Source organism: Coenobita brevimanus, chromosome 60, assembly GCF_032717465.1.
Source record: "Coenobita brevimanus isolate Jiangsu-jjx chromosome 60, ASM3271746v2, whole genome shotgun sequence".
Lineage (NCBI taxonomy): Eukaryota > Metazoa > Arthropoda > Malacostraca > Decapoda > Coenobitidae > Coenobita > Coenobita brevimanus.
The window spans coordinates 30,523,830-30,545,688 of NC_137013.1; the positions used below are offsets into that span (position 1 = coordinate 30,523,830).

A 21,859-nucleotide genomic window follows, 5' to 3' on the forward strand; every position below is an offset into this window, starting at 1 on the left:
TCACTCCGGGAATGGGAATGGCAGCACACCATTTTGCTGGGATGTTGGCCAAAGTGCAGTATGGAAAATTAGAGACTATTAACCAGGCGCATCTTGAACATTCTGGTGACCTTAAGGTGAATAGTCGTGTTCCCAAGAAAGATGAGAGAGAGAGAGAGAGAGAGAATGGAGTTCCCCCGAGCTAAGCCCTGTATTGGACTATATAGCCCCGCTAGGGTTACAGGAGCGAGCTACCACTCCCGGCACGGCAGCCCGGGCGAGGCTCGAACTCGCAATCCCCCGATTACGAGTCCGGCGCGCTACCACTGTGCTACCGTGCCCCCCAGAGAGAGAGAGAGAATGTAATAAAAAAGAGACATAAATCATCTGATGCTAGCTAGAATACTAGAGCTACTGGACCATGAGGAGGTTAATGGGGACAATATTAATACTCTGAGGCTCCTATTCAATAATCCTCCCTCGCGCCTCACACCTTCACATGCCACCATTCCTGCACTAATCCCCACCGTCTGTACTGTCTCACCCAGGTCTTTAAAGAAATTCACCTCAATCAAACTGCTCCATGCCTCCATGTGTGATCGAACTAGCGTCACTGCACACAACAGACGACCAATCTAACCATAAGGGATGACGTGGCACATGCAGCAGTAAAATAGTCACGAAGAAGTGCTAGCAAGCCGACGGGAATAAGGGCTATAGGAGCAGCATGAGACTTCACACCTGAGGCGAGTGTATTGATTGGGTGGTGGATGACGTCAGTGGAGCAGGGCGTGACAGAGAGAGAGAGAGAGAGAGAGAGAGAGAGAGAGAGAGAGCTGAGGGGACGCTTACCAGGAAACAAACTGGAGGGAAAGAGGGGACAGTGGAAGCAGATGGTGGGGAAGTGAGTCAGGATTTAATCGAATTGCATGTATAATTAAATGACACACACTGACGAGAACATGGCACACACACACACACACACACACACACACACACACACACACACACACACACACACACACACACACACGAGGTAGGTGGGGGGGCTCACCATCCACTCACTCGATGTAGTGCTGCTGTCAGATGTCTGCCCCTTTCCTCTCCTCCATCCTTCTTTCCTTCCATCCTCTTCTGTCCTTTCCTTCATTCCTTCCTTGTCCTTCTGCCTACGGGTAACTTTACACTCCCTCTTCTGTCTTTCTTTCCTTCATTCTTTCCTCTTCCTTCTGCCTGTGGATGACTCTACACTGAGTGACAAGCCAAATGGTTTCCTGTACACCAGGAAACTATTTACTACGCTGGGTGGTAACCATATAACCAAATTTTGGCACCTGGTGGTTTAATGGGTAATTATTGCGCTCCAGTCGGACTGAGCCGGTAAAGGTTTATATCCAAGGGATGGTTGGGGTTGATTGCTCATGTAATACCACTCAGGGATGAGTGAGGCTGGTCACTCATCTTAAATGTCTGGACCAACTGCCTAGCCCTGGGCTCCTACGCTCCTCATGGGGCAATGTAGGATTGGATGATGGATGGATGGATGTATATATATATATATATATATATATATATATATATATATATATATATATATATATATATATATATACACTCTATCCCCCAAACTCATCCTCGGTCTTACCCTCCCACTCCACCTCACACACATACCCTCCTTCTTAGTCTGCCGTCCTCTATCTTCTCCACATGGTCAAACATTTCCAGAACATTTCTCTTAAGGACTGACAGCAATTACACATCAATCCCACAACGCTCCTTCGCCCTCTCATTTGTCTACCTGTCTCTTCACATACCTTCTCATATACACACCAAAACCACAACGCTCCTTCACTCTCTCATTTGTCTATCTGTCACTCCACATAACTTCTCACATACACATCAACACCACAACGCTCCTTCGCCCTTTCATTTGTCTACCTGTCTCTCCACATAACTTCTCACATACACACCAAAACCACAACGCTCCTTCACTCTCTCATTTGTCTATCTGTCCACATAACTTCTCACATACACATCAACACCACAACTCTCCTTCACTCTCTCATTTGTCTATCTGTCCACATAACTTCTCACATACACATCAACACCACAACGCTCCTTCACTCTCTCATTTGTCTATCTGTCTCTCCACATAACGTCTCGCATATACAGCAACACCACAACGCTCTTTCACTTTCTCACTCCTAGGCTGGACAGAATCGCCTGGAGGTAGCAATGAGAATGAAGCTGAGAATTATGTCATCCTTATAAAGTTTGAGGAGGCTGGTGTTGACTCTCAGATGAGGGGACGCCGCTCTGAAGATGAATTTATTTATTTGACGGTAAAGAGAAGAGTGTTGAGATTTATATAATGTTTAAAGGGTTAATTAGATGACAGCTCTCTGATTCTATACAAGTCCCCCTCCCCCCCCTCTCTCTCTCTCTCTCTCTCTCTCTCTCTCTCTCTTTCTCTCTTTTTACGCGTCCGACTCTGGGTACATACATGACAGCCCGCTCCCTATGGCCCAACAGTCCTGCCACGTACCACACACCTTCACATGTCAACACTCGGGTACTAAATATCCACACCGTCCATACTAATTCTAAGCTAGCACAATGTTCTATGGGACTGGAGAAATGGTGTCAGCAAGGGTGTTTTTATGACAGGTCGGTGTGTCGTGTGGAAAATCATTGGAAAAATCACTAAAACCAACAAAATTCAAGCATCCAAGCTGTTCCTTGCCCTAACTTAGAATCGAACTAGCGCCCAGTCAAACAACCAACTACTCCTCTGTCCCCTAGACTATGCTTCGCCGTCGTCAGTTTCAGCTACGAGTGGGCAAAGACAAGCATTCCCACTGTGTATGCAAATGAGTGAGCAACGTAAAACTGCTGGTGCCTGTGACTGTGAACTGCAGGGTTGGGTCCTTCATCACCACTTTAGGGACAGGTTTACAAACAGAGTCCTGGTGTTTGACCGCTCACACACACACACACACACACACACACACACACACACACACACACACACACACACACACGTTTTCGACTGTACCTACAGCGTTACTCTGGATAGGCTAACAGCAATGATTAGCATCGGATTCTGAGCAAATAAACTTGTGGCTAGAAGGGACCACAAAATGTCCTTTATATTGCTGACTTGCTACATTATTAATGCCATGTGCTGTCTACTCAGGTCATAATACGGTTAGCATCGGAGGCTTCGTATACCTGTTTCTCTGCCAATTATTAATGCTTCCTTGAAAGCAGTGATAAGAAACAGAGAAGTGAGCATGGATGTGAAAAAGATACTACATGACAGTATTGTGATACCAACTTTAACGTATGGACGTGAAGCTTTGGAGCTTGCAGAAGGGACAGAAGTCAAGAGTGAGAGCAGTGGAAATGAGTTATTTGAGAACATGTGGAGTCACATGGAGACACAGACTGACAAATGAGGAAGTGAAGGAGCGTTGTGGTGTGGATGTGGATGTGATAGGATGCGTTAGGAGGAACACATTGAGGTGGTTTGGCCATGTGGAGAGGATGGAGAGTGAGAGACTGACGAAGAGAGTGTATGTGAGTGAGGTGGAGAGGGTAGAGGGAGGGGGAGGCCAAGGATGAGATTGAGGGATGGGGTGGAGAGGTATATGAGAGAGGGGAGTGTGAGCTGGGAGCATGGCTGTGAAATGGCGGGGGACACGGTGACATGAAGGAGATTTGTTTGTGGCCATCCCTTACGGGATTAAGGCGTCTGGCAATAGACAGATAGACAGATACCTTATATGGGGCGAGAGAGGGACGCCTTCATGTGGTGGCATCGACAGGACGGGGTGTTGGTGCTGCCTGGTTATTCAAATGTCTCTCAGTCTCCTCCCTATCCACCGAAAAGAGGATGGTGGACTGCAGAAGGGTAGCACTGACCTGCAGTCCACCGAGTTCACATGAAATGAACTTGGGCTTGAAACTACTACCACTACTGCTACTACTACTACTACTACTACTGCTACTACTACTACGACTACTACTACTACTACGACTACTACTACTACTACTACTACTACGACTACTACTACTACTACTACTACGACTACTACTACTAATAATAATAACAACAATACATCTTCATAGTGTCTTCACAGTGTCTTATACGTTATCAGTGTCTTTGTAACCTGCTGAAATCAACTCTTTTTTTTTTTCCTCTCTCTCGTTGCCTGCACACGATTATAATATTCAGCTTGGAAGCAACCCGTTAGAGTGGATGAGCAAATGGAAGATATTATTTGACCTCGCCAGTTCCATAAGTCTATCAGAAGGTGAGCACAGTATATATATCTTGGTACTGAGGAGGTCTGTGTCGAATTAGAGAGCGGCAGTAATTTACCACAGGGTATCATGGTGCGTTAAAGTAAATAAATCGCTGCAGAAAAGGTGTTACGGAGTCTCCTAAGGCAGTGATAGTAGGACCCTTGGTGGTGAAGTGTCTTGTGTGTGTGTGTGTGTGTTTTGCTGCGTTTTACTGTGTTGCAATGCGTTGTGCTGCGTTTTGTGCAAGTGTGAGTGTGAGTGTGTGTTTATGCTGGGGGCAGGGGACGACCAGCACTGTCCCTCCACTGCCTCGCCAACAGTTTTCTTCATCACAACAAGCCCCTCATGACGTAACAAAGAGACACATGTTCTGCCTGCATTACAAGGCCATACGAGCGGGTGTTTGCCATGTGCTGTTGTGTCGCCACTGTGGTCTACGGGGAGGAATATTTTGCCAGGTTTATGTATTTGGCATCGATCAGTGAAAGCATCAGTCATTAGAAAAGTTATGCCGATAATCGTTCCTCCTCTAGACTCATACTTCAAACGTCTCTCAGCTACCTCCTTATCCCCCAAAATGAGGATGGTGAATTGCAGAAGGGCAATTTAAGGCTGCAGTCCGCTAGGTTCACATTTCCGATGAGGCTGGAGGCACAACAACAGCAACAACAAGCACCATATACTAAAGGGAACTATGTTAGGATGGAGGTTCGGTGGTAGTGTTTTTATTTTGGTATCTACGTGTTTGCCGAGTCTAGTCGCGGAGGATGTTTAAACTGGGTGTTGATAAAGTACGTGCATTCTGAGGACATTCAAAGTGGATGTTGATATAATTTTTCGCCTTAACTTGGTCCGGGTTTTCGTTTTTTTGCTGCCTATTTCACGTACCTGGATGCGGAAAACAAAACCATACTAAGGCTCCTTATCTTTTCCTTGACAATTTCTAATGCCTAGAATCACAGTATTAATATATTGCTACAAGTCAGCGTTCAAGATGGAGAGATAATAATTAAGTCAAGTTGGAGTAAAATGAGTATAGTGTATCCTTCCATATACCCTTGTAAATACTGGTAGCTTGTTGGTTCACAGAGTTTCCATAATGCCGAGTCGGCCTTGATCTCCTAATGGCAGCTCTCCACGCTGCTCCATCTCTGGCAGCCTCCCTATTCCACAGTGTAGAGACTAAAAAAAAAAAAATAAGTTGCTAAAGCCTGGAACAGTCCGGGATCAAACTCTGCCTGCAAAACAAGGGAATACGTACGTAGTGAGTGAATAGTTTTACAATGAAATGTAATCGACTAACAAGATTAATTATTAGGGAATTTACTTTCAGTTATGAACATCAAATGGTCACGTAACATATCAGTAGGACTGTCTTGTCTCTACATAAAGTACTATCACCGAGATACTATACGGTGTTTGTGAAAGGCTAATGAATGTCTGTGAACCGTCATTTCAAACGTAATTCTGAAGCATTATCCTTGTATCATGACTATTTTCATTTAGCATAACACATAATTTCATGATGATGTGGTGACACTGTAATCTGCGTGAAGTGGTCAGATATTATGAAACAATCGGTCAGTGGAACAAAATACTGCTACCGACCTACATGTATGAAGGTAATTGTTTTAAATACACACCCTCGATATTCCGATAGAGAAACATGAAAACTGTCGGTACCGGTAAGCTGCAGAGAGAGAGAGAGAGAGAGAGAGAGAGAGAGAGAGAGAGAGAGGGGGGGGAGGGAGAGGGAGAGAGAGAGAGAGCAGAGGGGAGTATTCCTCTGGGACTTCGTCAGCATGGTGAAACAGGAGCGGACTCTCTCTCTCTCTCTCTCTCTCTCTCTCTCTCAAATCATATAGAATTTTTATGTGGTATTGGTGATGGCAGTGGTGGTGGTGCTTGAGAGAGTCACCCAGGTGACGTAGACAGAATGGAAAGTAGGAGGAGTCATTCTGGCGGAGGAGTAAGCTGCGCATGAGCACACTGTTTGAGTCTCTACACTGTGCCCTATTCAGTCCCTTATCCCTGAGGTTACACTCTATGACCTCGTCCAAGGTCTTTTTTTGTTCTACCTCTCGCAACCCTACCCCCGACGTTCATACTTCTCACCTTCCGTACATGCCCAAACCATCTCAATCTTCCCCTTCTCGTCACAATATACACTCCAGTCCCATCCTTCCTCTCAACTCTTCAATCGCAGTCCTTGCCCCCCCCCCCCGCACCAAGGTCTCGCATTCAAGGACGTACTACACTTCTAATCCTTATCATTTCTCTACGTTTGAGCCTACGAATGTACAGAATGTGACACAGCAAATCAGCCATATACAATATTTCCACTCCCACTTCAATACATCTTCCCCCATCGTGCATCGCCAGCATGCAGAAGGGGTGAATCTGCCTAAAACTCTTCCTTCGAGGAGAGGGAAGTTGATGATGATGATGAAGTTGATGCTGATAACGATGATGATGATGATGATGATGTTGATAATGATGATGATGATGTGACTTATAAGCACGAATTAGTTAGAATGATGACACATGCTTTGACATTTACCATTTCAAATTGATATCCTTACATCCAATATGACCACGCAGCATTGGGACCCGTCTGTATTGTATTGCATGTATTATACTGTATTTCCCTGTACTGTACTGCATGTATAATGATGTGTTGTATTTTCCTGTACTGTATTATATTCTTTCATACTCCCCTCATACCATAACATTCGTGCCGAGGTGAAGACAGGGGACGAGGGCGTGTGTTTTTGGGTAATGATGTTGTGTCAAGCGCTTTCCTCATTACCGCGTGCTGAGCTAAGTGGAGTAAGTGGAAGTGAGGTGAGGGAGGTGGGAAAATGAGGTAAGAGATGGGCTGAGGTCAGGGAGGGGTTGAGGTGAGAGAGACTGTTTTTTTTTTTTTTTTTTTTTTAAATAACAGAACGGAGGAAGGAAAAACAAATGAGGGAAAAAAAAATAATCCATACACCAGACTACTGGTGTCCTCTGTTCATAAAATATCTGTAACAGTTAGACTTGAACAGTTGTGGGTTGAAATTTGGAGGAAAACAACTCTGGGGAAGCAAGTTCCAGAGAGATGCAGTTCGGGGAATGAAAGAATTCTGATAGGAAGAAGTTCTGCAATATGGCTGAGTGACATTCCAGTCATGAGCGCTACCAGATGCCCGTGTAGCACGAGGGAAGGCATGGAGAGGCGGCACCATGGACGCAACCTCGTCTGAGCACTTGCCAAAAAAATATCTGTAAAATAATGCAAGGGAGGCAACTTTCTTTCTTACTTGCAGGGGAGGTAGTTTATATGTAATGGCAGGGTTGTTAATGATTCTAACAGCTTTATTCTAAATTTTGTCCAGTTGTCTCAATGCAACCTCTCCACAACCATTCCACAAGGGTGAGCAATATTCAAGCTGAGAGCACACATGACTCTTATAAATTATAGCTAACTGCTCATTGGCGAAGAAGTTACGGACTCTGTACAATAATCCAAGTTTCTCTGAGGCGGCCTTAGCAAGTGATCTGACATGAGAGGTCCAGCTGAGGGCACTGTTAAGTGAGACACCAAGAATTTCAATACTTTTGGAGATGGGAATATTAGTAGTACTGAAGGTAATGTACGAATCTGGTAATATCTGTCTATTAGTAAACTGTATATATTTAGTTTTACTAGCATTAAAAGAGACAAGGTTGTTTTGTCCCCATTCACTGATTGTAGCTAGATCTTGATTTATGGAGATGGCTGTACTAAGTTGAGAGGTACAGATATTAGACTTTGTAAATGGATGTCTGAGTGTGAATGAACTATGTAGTGTTGAGTCATCTGCATATGAGTGAACGGGATTGTGAGTGACAGATAAGAGATCATTAATTATGAACCAGAAATAGGGTTGGCGCCAGAACTGATCCCTGCGGCACGCCGGCATTAATTGAGTGGAAATTCGAATATGCATCATCTACTTTTACTCTTATTTTCCTGTCACTAAGATAAGAAGAAATCAAAGGAACAAAAGACGTTAGTCCATAGCAAGGGAGTTTGGACAGCAGGGAACGGTGCCATACTCTGTCGAAAGCTTTAGAGATATCAAGAGCTACTGCATGAGTAAGGCAGGTAAGGGAGGAACAGAAGTAAGGGAAGTACGGGAGGTGAGGGAAGCTTAGATAAGGGAGGGGCTGAGGGAAGGGAGGGACTGAGGGAAGGAAGGGACTGAGGGAAGGGAAGCACAGAGGTAAGGATGGAAAGAAAGGAAGTGAGTTGAGGGAGGTAGGGGAGAGGCCGCGTCAGACCTGGATTCACCTCTTCACCTGCTGACAGACACATAAATGGCCTTTGACACACTGACCTACATCACACCCTGACTCACCCTCACCCTCACCCTCACACTCACACTCCACTTAGACATCTTCCTCCAGCCAGTGAATTACGAGTATGCCTCCTGCAGGTATTTGGTCGTGATGTCAGGTACTCTTAAATAGCTTTTCATGAAGTTATATTTTCTCTGTCGTGTGTGTGTGTGTGTGTGTGTGTGTGTGTGTGTGTGTGTGTGTAAATTGTTCGTGATGTAATTCGCTCTTGTAGTCATTTGCATTTAGAATGTAAAATAATTTCCGCATCACCTCTTCTTTACCTGTCTACAAACAACTCGAAACCCTCATACAGTGCAGTGAATTACCCTAAAAATGAACCTAAAAATGATGTACAGTCGGCATCAAGTGTCCTGTCGCCTCTTCTGCTTCTTTCTCTATGCACTTCGAAAATCAGTGTGGTGAATCGGCAGCCACCGACACTGATGACTTCCCTTGGGCTCACATCAGTGCCATAAGCGCCGTCTGCTGCAGGTCCACCGCAAAGGGAGGAAAGCAAAGGAAATTAAACAGCAAGAGGCCGTGGAGTGAGCAGTAGGAGAAGCAACAAGACTTTCGCCTACGAGTGTACTCCTATAGCGTAAGCCTTGAGTAATCTAACGTGAAAGGTGTGAGCAAGTCCTTAAAATTCTTAGGTTATTATGGAACACCTATCAATGATAAATCTAATTAGCCTGCATGCCACAATCCCAAGTGTAGTTAGCGGTTATGCAGAACGGGCAGATCTGTCACCATAACATGCATCACAAATTATCGTCCAAAAAATAAATTAATAAACAAAGGCCTTCTCCAAATCATGGTGTAATCAGAACTTACTATACCCCATTTACTTCAACTTGGCTCATATTTTTATCCTTCAGTAGCATAATTCCCATAAAACAGCGGAAGAAAAAGGCAGTACTACGGCTCTACATCGCTGACATAGCACTTTTTCGTGACTAGCACCATATACCAGTGTTAATCTACTGCAACAGCTCAACCATTCAAAATACAAAGATGGCAATTTTAGGCCACGTTAAAGCGAGAAGCGTATATACCAATGACCACACCATCACCCTCCCACTCTCAATAATACCGCCTGAAGCATCACCATAAAATGTCAACAGAGTGGTACGTTCAAAATTATCCGTAAGTCATCATCATCATCATCATCAATTTATTAATCAATCTATCATTTTAATTATTATTGGTGGGGCGCTCACCATCCACTTACTCAGTGTAGTGCTGCTCTCGGGTATCTGCCAATTCCTCTCCTCCATCCTTCTTTCCTTCCATCCTCTTCTGTCTTTCTTTCCTTCATTCTTTCCTCGTCCTTCTGCCTACGGGTGACTTTACACTCCCTCTTCAGTCTTTCTTTCCTTCATTCTTTCCTCTTCCTTCTGCCTGTGAGTGACTCTACACTGAGCGACAAGCCAAATGGTTTCCTGTGCACCAGGAAACCATTTACTACGCTGGGTGGTAACCATATAACCAAATTTTAGCGCCTGGTGATTTAGTGAGTAATTACGGCACTCCAATCGGATTAAGCAGGTGTAGGTTTATATCCGAGGGATGGTTGGGGTTTACTGCTCACGTAATGCCACTCAGGGATGAGTGAGGCTGGTCACTCTCATCTTAAATGTCAGGACCAACTTGCCTAGCCCCGGGCTCCTACGCTTCTCATCGGGAAATGTAGGATTGGATGATGAATGAATGAAAAAAAAATTATTATTATTATTATTATTGTTGTTATTATTATTATTGTTATTATCATTATTATTGTTATTATTATTATTATTGTTATTATTATTATTAATAATATTATTATTATATTTATCATCAACATCAGTTTATTATTATTATCATTATTATTATTATTATATTTTACAGAAGCAAACTATCACGATATTATAAGTCATAATAGGAAATTTTACGGTGAAATCTGTAAAATAAATCGATGAGGAAAATGTGTTACGAATGCTCCCATGTCACTTAGGATCCTGTAGTAGCCTAAAATATTAACAGAGGAGCAATGAGTCTAAAGTCTAAACCCTCTCATGGTCGGGGCAACTCTAGCACTGTACTGTATTGTAGGTAAAGCCAGACGATATGATGCAGGTGAGAGTGAGTCACAGGTGCCTGGGGTAGTACTACACGACCAACATAACACAGTACAGTACGTGATGGCAGACGCCAGGCACACCATCAACTATATACCCTACTCTCTCTCTCTCTCTCTCACACACACATTCTGTTTATGGCTCTGACCACTATAAGTTTCCAATTCTCTCTTCTTTCTGTTATTAGCTACCCCCCCCCCTCTCTCTCTCTCTCATATTGTGGTGTGAAGGTCATCACTGAATATCGTGTCAGAACATAAAAAGAAGCGAGCAGACATATTGCACTTTAATAGCTCGCCAATATATATATATATATATATATATATATATATATATATATATATATATATATATATATATATATATATATATATATATATATATATATATAAGCTCATCAAACAACACATTAAAAAAATTGTGATTAGAAACCTGGAAAATAGCAGACAGACAAACAGCCAAATACAGTAGACAGAGTGTGTGACTGATTGACACAGATATAGAAAGACAGACACAATTGTGATTAGAAGTGTGGAAAATGGCAAACAAACACATAAACAGCCAGACAGATAGATAGATTGTTTGACTGACTGATGCAGGTATAGACAGAGAGAGAGACAGAGCCACAGATCATCGATGCAGCACATCAAAAGTGTACCAAAATGTCCTTGAAGATGCGGTCAGAAAAATACAATTGAATATAAAATTGACAGGGGCCGGAGGGAGGGTTCCATGTCCCTCTAGGATCAGTGATAAAAATAGATTAGTTTTCCCTCAGGAGCATCGATACGGCCCTGAAGGTGATATATTGGGTGGGTGAGTGACAGAGGCAGGGGCAGGGGGAGGGAAAAAGTAGGGTGATGAATGGAGGAGAAAAAGAAAGAGAGGCTGGAGGGAGAGGGACTGGAAGGAGGGAGGTAGGAGGGGGGAGAGTTGGAGGAAGGAGTGCTGGAGAGAAGAAGGTTGGAGGGAGGACGGGTGGAAGAGTGAGGTTGGAAGGAGGGAGGTTGGTGAGAGAAGAGTTGGAGGGAAGAAGTTTGAAGGGAGTAGGGCCGGAGGGAGGATGGTTGGAGGGTAAGAGAAGGGGAAGGAATGTAAAAGAATGAAAAGGTGACAAGCGGAGAAATGGGAGGTGGGAGGGAAGGCGCCAAAAAGAAGGATTTTTTTTTTTTTTGTAAGAAAGAAAGAACCCAAGACTGACACTTTACCATGTGCCCTGCCAAATGAAAACATAACAAAAAGGAGGTAAAAAAAATAAAACCCGTTCATTTCGAGATGCCTGGACACACAACGTTTAAAATGCTGGAGGTCGTAGGCAATGGGAAAAATAGAATGAATGAATTGACCTGTTGCATACATTAGGGGTCGGTTAATTCTTACATTAGTGGGATGGACGGAAAAGAGGTGAGAGTGGGTGACCGGATGCTGCGTGCCCGCCGGAATGAGAGAGAGATGCTTGCACAGTTCAGAAAAATAGTGACCAGAATAGCACCAATGAGAGAGAGAGAGAGAGAGAGAGAGAGAGAGAGAGAGAGAGAGAGTATTTTAGGAACCTTGATCTGCATATTAAGGTAGGATAATGATGATGATGATAGACAGTTGGCCTCTCTTGTCAATGGCGTGTTTATTTGTGTCCTCTCTCTCTCTCTCTCTCTCTCTCTCTCTCTCTCTGACCCTTTTCGTCGTATTCAGTTCTCTCTACTTTCTCTTTGCTCTTATTTTTACTCCTTCCCCCTCTCCCTCCCTCCCCCCATCTCCCTCTCTCTCTCTCTCTCTCTCTCTCTCACACACACACACACACACACACACACACACACACAAGCATTTGTCTTCACAGCGGAGATTATCAGTCCACTACGTCTCAAACGCTGTCTACTTTACCTAATACTTTTCTCTGCCTTTCAACAATCTGATCACTATTGGCTCTCAGATTTGTTATATTGCCTGTATTAACGATATATTGTAGTCTGTGAATCAATCAGTTTAATGCATTTGATATTATAAGGTAAAGGAAGAAGGTTGATTTGAAAGTAGCAAGGAGGAGGGGGGGAAGGAGGAGGAGGAGGGTAAAAAAAAAATATCCATCAGAGAGAGAGAGAGAGAGAGAGAGAGAGAGAGAAGCAACATCGAGCCGAAGGAAAACTAATATTTAGTATCACACATAATGTAATCGTAATCACTGGAATCAGTCTCATGTTTTTAAGGAATCCTAATCGTAACTGATTCCATTATCTCTATTGTCAAAACAATCGTAGTCGTATTTGACTCCAGTGCAAAAGCCTTCGCAACCATGATTGCATTATGATTACTTGCCAGCTGTGACGCTCAAATTTTGCCCTCCACAGAAAATAGTACATCTGAGGGGAAAATATAAACTGTGAGTGTGATTTAACGACAAAGATTATATGAAAAACTACCCAAGAAATATGTATAATCCAAGTGTTACGCTGATGAACCTTAGCAGGTGATTGGAGTGCAGTGGACGAAAACTGATCACGTCCAGTTGCGCTACTTGGCCCGACAGCTTGCCAACGAGGTAGTTTAGGTTTGATTACACACACACACACACACACACACACATATATATATATATATATATATATATATATATATATATATATATATATATATATATATATATATATATATATATATATATATTATTACACCCAATCTAGCTATAGCCTGTCGTCTGGCATTATTTTGAAGGCATTCTAGGAAACTCTGCATTTATCTCGGTTATCTCAAATTTAGCTGTTTATGGAAATAAATCTAACACCCTGCTGATATATTTTGGGATAGGATGAATGGCTGAATTAAGCTTGTATGGATGGACCTCCAAGAGTGGATGAGGGTGATGATTAAAATTAGGTCCCTCCGTGTCATTTCCTGCACTGATGTTGGTAACTTGTACTAACTTTTACTTCTGATTATTTCTAATATTCATAGTCACATTTCGCCCAGGGAAACCTCTGCTTGGTAAGATAATAATGTCTTGTTTTCCCTCAGTAACGGAAATTATAATCGTAACCTATGACAAACGTTTCGATTCGTAATAGATTCAAACGCTTTTTGGAAGGAACTGTAAGCGTAATCGTAATCAAAGTCTTTCTCAGTAATCGTAATCGTTATTGATTCCATTGGTGATGGAATAATAACACATCTGGTATATACTTACCAAGACGTCCAGATGGTGAAGATGTGAATTTCAGAAGGAACGAACGTCGAAACTTACATTAAAGAGCAGGGGACAGTTACCATCTCAGACAATACACACTGCCAGGGAAACAACCAACTTCACCCCAGAACACGACTCGCTACAGGAGGTTTAGCAACAAGGAAGATTTAATCCAAAGCACTGTACATGTCCACTCCCGGATCTAGCGGAGAATCCAGCCTCCCTCCTCGTTTCCCTTGGTCACGAGCTGCGAATTTTATCCACTGTACCATCACCGTGCCATTAAACAGTGCCAATTATATTTAGAGGACGGAGGTTTATAAGAATGAGGTGTGAATAGGTGAGTTTGGGCATCCACAGAAAATGATGCCTCTGGGCTGATTTGCTACCCATCCTCACATGACACCTATCCACACACCCACACCCACTCTAACACCCACACCTACTCTAGCAGACTAAAACTAACTCCTACACTCCTACACACCCACACCACACCCACCCACCCACCCACCCACACACACACACACACACACACACACACACACACACACACACACCATCCATATCCACCCTCGCATCCGCATTCACACACCCACATCCACACTCCCATCCTCATTCACACACCCACACTCACATGACACCTATCCATACACCCATACTCAAACCCACACTCACGCCCAGACCACCCGCATTCCCACCCATATCCACATCCCGCCCACAGCAACATCAGCTTCCACATTAACACCTACACCCACATCCACAACACCTATACCCACACCAACACCCATACCCACAACACCTATACCCACACCCAAACCTATACCCATACCCACACCCACACCCAGACTTACACAAATACCCATACCCTCACCCACATCCCCACTCTCACACTTCCACACACCCACACCCACCCACACTTCCACACTCACATTCGCACACACGCACACCCACACGGACGTGATATTTTCCGGTTCCATGCATAACATTCACCTTCTGACACACTCCTGCTTTCTTTCACCTTTTCTTTTGCCCCCCTCCCCTTCACCTTGCTCTCTCTCTCTCTCTCTCTCTCTCTCTCTAGATCACCATATTAATGCTGTGCCGTGACAAGAGGTATACCCTGGAATACAGTGCTAATCACGAAGAAGTGTTACGGAAAGAATACAGAGCCCTAGTATTGTCTTATTCTACAACAGATCTGCAGGCAATGAGCAGCAAAGGGAGGAAAATCTCAGCCTGACTAAAATAAATGAATTACATGTTAGGTCCCGCTCGCCCCTTGAGCTCCACAGGGACACCTTCAAGTGCTGACGCCGATATATCAACCAGGCGGCTCGACTACCTAGGCATCCCTCAGCCACTTCCCTATCCCAGCGAGGAGAGGATGGTGGATTCCAGGAGAAGGGCCAGTTAAGCCTACAGTCTACCGGGTTCTCGTTTCAGATGAGCCTCGGGCAACAGCAACAAAACAAAAAACAAAAAAACAAACATTAACAAAATATTTCATAATGCTTTAATATCTCCGTCCTAGACTTGTTCCAGGTACGTAAATGAAGCTGATATCTAACAGTCCTTCCCACATACTTTCTCCAGCGCCTGCCTTACTGCAAACATATGACCCACGCATCCCCTGCCACTCTGTACGTCGCCCACACCAGCGTCCATCATGTCTTCCTCTTCACCATAACCGACGATTTTTCCAGATCCATCTGTTATTACCTCTGCCAGCGAAGTTGGAGGAGGTTATGTATTCACCTATGTCTGTCTGTTTGTCCAGGCGATATCTCCAAAAGTTCTGTGTGAATTTCAATGAAATTTTGTGGAAGGATGGGCCATGGGCCAAGGAAGAAGTGATTAAATTTGGGGCAGATCCGGGTCTGGATCCGGAGTATTACGCACAATATCTCTAAAAGTTCTCAATTAAATTCAATGTAAGTTTTGTGGAAGCGTGGGACATGGGCCAAAAAGAATTATTAAATTTGGGGGCAGATCCGGATCTAGACCCGGATCCTATCTCCACGGATCCGGATCCGGATCCTTTTTAATGGCAATGGTTTTGGCGAAGGTATGCGATCTCTGAGTGATTTTTAGTCTGCATCTGTATCAGTCCACGTTAGGTCCACTGCTGGACGGAAAGTGATAACCAGATTTCCTTTTTCCTCGTGCTGGCAAAATACTTGTGGAGGAGTGATGTATGTGGAAGTCAAAGTACTGGATATAGTATGTTTGTGTGTGTCAGGGGCTGTGGTTTCGGTAGAACCAACAAGATGCATTAAATGGAAACATATGGAAAGACATACTATCTGACTATATCCACTTGAAATGTTCATCACGGCGCGGGTGTACCCATCATGAGATAAACATAATCCATCGTACCACCACAGCACCCTAGGGCCATAATGCAATGTACTCGTATATACTGTGTGTGTGTGTGTGTGTGGTGTGTGTGTGTGTTTGTGTGTGTGTGTGTGTATCTATCTATCTATTTATCTATCTATATATAATATGATCTTTAGTTTCTCAAAAGCGCCAGTTGTTCCAAAGGAATTCACTTGTCCTTGACAATCGTTTACACTTGTACAATCACATGAATTGTGACATCATTCATACACAATACAGACTTCAGCAGGAAAAAATGGCGACAATCAAATTCAGTAATCGTCCATCTCAGCACTTCTCCCCAAATCGTCGCTTCTTGAGAAAAAAAAAAAAAAAAAAAAAAAAAAAAAAAAAAGGCTTTGAGCTGCCCTTTAAGACTCGACAGAAGTCAAATGCCTCAAGAATAATGGCAATTATTTATATGGTATAACCTAGGGGTTGTATAGGAGAAATGCCTATCAGAAAAAGACGACTGATGAGCAGCTGTGGGCTCAATGAGGCGCAAGGAATCATCTTAACTTCCTTCTTAACATCACACCTGGGCGTGCCGAGTGAAGTTTTAACAACTCAGCAAGATACTTTGGTTCTCCAAACTTAACGACCTTGAAAGTAATAAGACACAGATTACTGTCAACCAGTGCAACTCGATTAGAAATGAGGTGGTTGGGGTTCTTGGGGGGAGACCAAAGACAAGCCTTGTTGCTCTGTTCAACACAGACTGAATCTTCTTTAACAGGTTATTCAGGAGGCCAATTCACAACGAATTACAATGATCGAAACGAGACAAGATTATAGCATGGACCGGTGTTAAGAGGAAACATCTATTCAGCAACTGTCTCACAAAGTACACATTTCTTAAGTGCAGATTACAACCTGTGACAGCTTGATTAATATGTTCTTTATAATGCAGTGTTGATTTTAAACACACCCAAGTTTTTGACAGAACCATCTGGTTGAAGTTGTGACTCGCCAGTCTTCAGAGTCAGGGCATTATCAGCGTCACCATCCCTCCTGTTTCCTCTAAAAACGAAAACATCTGTTTTACCATCATCAAGCTTAAGTCTCCTTTTTGTCATCCTCTCCTTTTCACAACATCTTCTTTGACTCAGACGCACAATAAATAGCATCAAAATCAAAATATATTTTTCGTGCCTGCTAGCATCTGCCTTAGCTGCTGTTCATTGGACTAGGCTTCATTGCCCTCTCCAGATCTCCAGTAGCTGCAAACAACCTAACCTTATCATTCTCAGTGCTACCCTTTGGTTTCAGCACCAATACTTGTTGGCTATGGTTTGTCCTGTCACGACTCAGATAGTTGATGGGATCATCCCTTTCCTTCCGCAGCTCCTTCGATTCTTTTCCAAGCGCAAAAGATGTAGAGGGTTCATAGGGAGATGTCACAGCAGTGCTGATCCTATCTTCCAAAGCTTTCAGCCTCGAGGAGACATCCTCCACAAAACTGTCAAAAGTCAGCACCTCTCATAAGCGCCTCGACCATGTTGGCGATCTCAGCCTCCGTACCTGCTCCAGCAGTATCCTTATCGCAGTTAACACAGTATCAGCGGATTCAAGGCTGCCTTTTTTGACGTAAAACTGTAATCATCGTCCACAAGGCCTACACATACCCTTGCACAAGGCCTACACACATCCTTGTGTGTGTGTGTACATATATATATATATATATATATATATATATATATATATATATATATTATACTGCAGATACATAACGTGTACAAATGAATTTTGTTGTAGGTGAGGTAGTTTCGACGATACAAAGATTTCACTTGAACATAAAAATAAACACACACACCGCTGTCATATACTTGTATACTTTATGACCCAGATAAGAAGGCAAGTGTGCCCAGGTAAGGGTGACGTAGGGTGGAGGAAGGATGACGTAACTTAATCGACCTACTTCACCCACGGAGGTTCGGACCCTGTTGGTGTGTTTCCTCCCACGGGGCTGAATGGGCCTCATCCTGCCCTGATGTGGCTGCTTGCAAGGCAGGTTAATCAGCTATTGCCTTCCTTCTCATACATACTCTTCTGCCCTTTTTCATGCTCCTTTCTTCATTTCCATTTTCTTCCATTGTCCTATCCTTTCCCTTCCATCCTACTTTCCTTTCCTTTCCCTTCCTACCTACCTTCCTTTTCTTTCCTTTCCTTTCCATCCTATCTTCCTTTCCTTTCCCTTTACTTCCATCTTCCTTTCCCCTCCCTTCCTTCCTAGCTTCTTTTCCTCTCCCTTTCCTTCCTCTTATACTTCCCTTTCCCTTGCACTTTCATTTCCCCCATCCACCTTACGTCCAATCCAGACACCTAATCCCAGAGTTGTTGCAGAGCGGCCAAGACAAATACTGCACCAGGCTTCTCCACTCATCTCCATCCCTTCCTGCCACTCCACGCTGCCCTCCCTCATATACTCCTCTGCTTCAACCTTTCATTCTGTTCCTGACCATCAACATCTCTTCAATAGTCCTTTCAATACGTTAACATTCTCATTAGGTTCGTGCTTCAGACGTCTTTTACTACGGCTCTACATCCTTCCCATAGCACTTCTTCGTGACTAGCACCATATTCTAGTGTTAAACCTCCCGTCACGGCACAGCACTGAAAAGGATGAGATGGTAATTATAAGTTTTGATTAAATTAACAATGTAGTGTGGTATTCCCCCCCCCTCTCTCTCTCTCTCTCTCTCTCTGGACCTTGTGAGCTATCAGTATCGAGGTCAGGTCCCTGATGGGCTCTGGGAGTGACGTCATCCGCTTGTTTCCGAAGTTAAGTCATCACTCACTCACTCACTCTCTCTCTCTCTCTCTCTCTCTCTCTCTCTCTCTCTCTCTCCCAATCTAATTACGTCTGTATCTACCTATCGATCGATTTCTTGCTCTACCTGTCTATTTACTGATTTACCTATCTATCTGTCTATCTATCCATCGATTTCTAGCTCTACCTGTCCATTTACTTATTTAACTATCTGTCTATCGTTTCATCCATTCATCTATCTGCCTGTCTATCTATCTATCCATCTGTCCACCTACCCATCCATCTCCCTATCTATTTAACTATCTATCTGTCCACCCATCCATCCATCTACCTATCCATTTATCTATCTATCTATCTATCTGTCCATCTACCTATCCCTCTATCAACCTCTCGCTTCACCAACGCGGGTGTAACAATAACGTCAGGGTGTTCACAGGGTCATGACACAAAAACCACAAGTCCAGAAGAGAAGCAATGATGCCACAAAAAATTCACTTTGGGTAGGAGTCTGACGAAAAGGTAAAACACCCAACATTACCTTTGCTTCCATCCAGGTGTGTGTGTGTGTGTGGGGGGGGGGGGTGTTATTAGGACACAGAAGGAGGCTGCAGCACAACAACGGTATTAGGTCAACCCGCCCATCCTCACGTTCTGCGCTAACAATCATTATTTCCTATACCTCTTCCTCCTTAGCCCTTAGCAAATAATCACTCGCACGAAACTGGATTTTTCAATAATCGTATATTAATGGCAAAAATGTAGTACCAATTCGTGTCGTCGTAGGTGAGTCTATAGAAAATGTGTGAGAAGTGAGGGTTATGATAAAAGGGTGTAGACTGAGTGATAGGTACGGGCACTGACTGGCTTAGTGAGTATAGAATGAGAGTAAATAATATGGGTGTGATGTGATGGTATGGCTGGGTGTGTGTATAGAATGACTGTGAATAATATGGGTGTGATGTGATTGTATGGCTGAGTATGAGTATAGAATGAGTGTGAACAATATGGGTGAGATGTGATAATATGGCTGAGTATGAGTATAGAATGAGTGTGAACAATATGGGTGAGATGTTATAATATGGCTGAGTATGAGTATAGAATGAGTGTGAACAATATGGGTGAGATGTGATAATATGGCTAAGTGTGAATAAGCATCGATTGTACAGTATATTGATTGAAAGTAAATTGCGTGAGAAGAATGCATGACTGTGTATAGAATGTGTATAGACAAAGACTGCTTATTACGAGCGAGGGCGAAGTCCTCGCGAGTCTCTCGTCAAGCAGTGGCATTTTCTCACATATATGAGCGACCCGACCCGACCCGGCACGACCGTAACGCTTTTGAGAAGCTTATATCTCAGCAACCACACGTCCGATTACTGCGTGGTTTGCACCACATGATAGCCCAATTCTTTAAGATTTGTTCTTGACAGGTTGCATCACACCCAAGCGGTGCACGTGGCAATTGACCCGCGCCAAGTGCAGCATGTCGAAAATCTTCAAAAGAGGGCCACAAGCCAGAAAGGCATGAAACTTGGTAGGTAGATAGCCATCAATATACTCTAGGCATCCTCGGGGTGTAAGACGACATTTCAGTGCTTTCGGATTTAAATGGCCTCGCTCGTACCTCGCCGACAAAGCCGTTTTACCGGTATTTTAGATGATAAGCCACTCCTAAGTTAAACGAAATCGTCTTCCGGGAGCATGAATTAAACAGATCAAACAGGATATTTTGTACAACGTTACCCAAAGAGTTAGATTCAGGAGGGTCTGACTTGGCTAGCATTTCTGATTGGGGTAAAAGACACATTGTTGTTACTAATGCATCAAAAACTCGAATTCCTACATCTTTCAACCAGTCAACATCTCTCAGTGTAATATCCCCTTGTACTGAACAGCACGCAGCTCAGTTCATCTCTCCTAGGAGCTTATTTTTCTCGGGACCTACCAGGAACGATCACATTGCCTCCCTTATAATATCCACTTCCAAGAATCTGAGTGTACTAAGCCGACTCCGTGCTTTCTTTATCCCTGCACAGTTATTGACTCTGTACAGGGGTCTTACACACACAAAGATTCTTCGTCTCGTCAGTTTCCCACATCTAACTGACTCCCTTCAACCTCTCTCTTTTCCCCGCAGTGGCGCATCTTTATCCCTCTTCTACTGCTGTTTCAATTGTCACTGTCCTTCTGAATTAAGTTATTTATTCATTTATTCACTCATTCTGCATATCATTCGTGCTTTCTTTGGACAATTATACTTCGCTCTGGAGCGACGTTTGCAGTGAGTGGGGTTAGACGCAGACTTAATTTGCTCCTTCATTACACGACATCATTTCTGAGTGGAATAAAATCGTCCCAAGATAGCAACAATAATCTTCACTAGATTCGTAGTTTATGCTTTTATCTCCACACATACAACTAGATTTATAAATTTTCTTGATTCTAAATTCTGCATTAGATTCTTAGTTTCTGATTTTTTCTTTTACGCTTCACAGCCTAACTGAAGTAAATATCAATGTGAAATATACGACACAACAAAATCCACATAACTATTAATTGGTATATTTTGAACCAATCTTGCAACCTAAATAGTAAGTTGTGGTTGCATAAAATCTGACGAGCTTTAATTGTGAGGCAGGAATGACTCTCCTTGGTTACTAGTCAAATCAACCCTCCACTATGACTACACCTGATCATCAACCGAGATTAAAGCGGTTATGGGCCCTTGTGAAATATATATATATATATATATATATATAT

The 21,859-nt window shown here is 43.3% G+C and overlaps 1 non-coding gene across 1 annotated transcript; it reads right to left on the minus strand.

The window, feature by feature from the left end:
* Positions 1–245: 245 nt before the first annotated feature.
* TRNAT-CGU (transfer RNA threonine (anticodon CGU)) lies at positions 246–320 on the minus strand. The gene has a single exon. It is a non-coding gene; the product is annotated as a tRNA-Thr (tRNA).
* Positions 321–21,859: the final 21,539 nt, after the last annotated feature.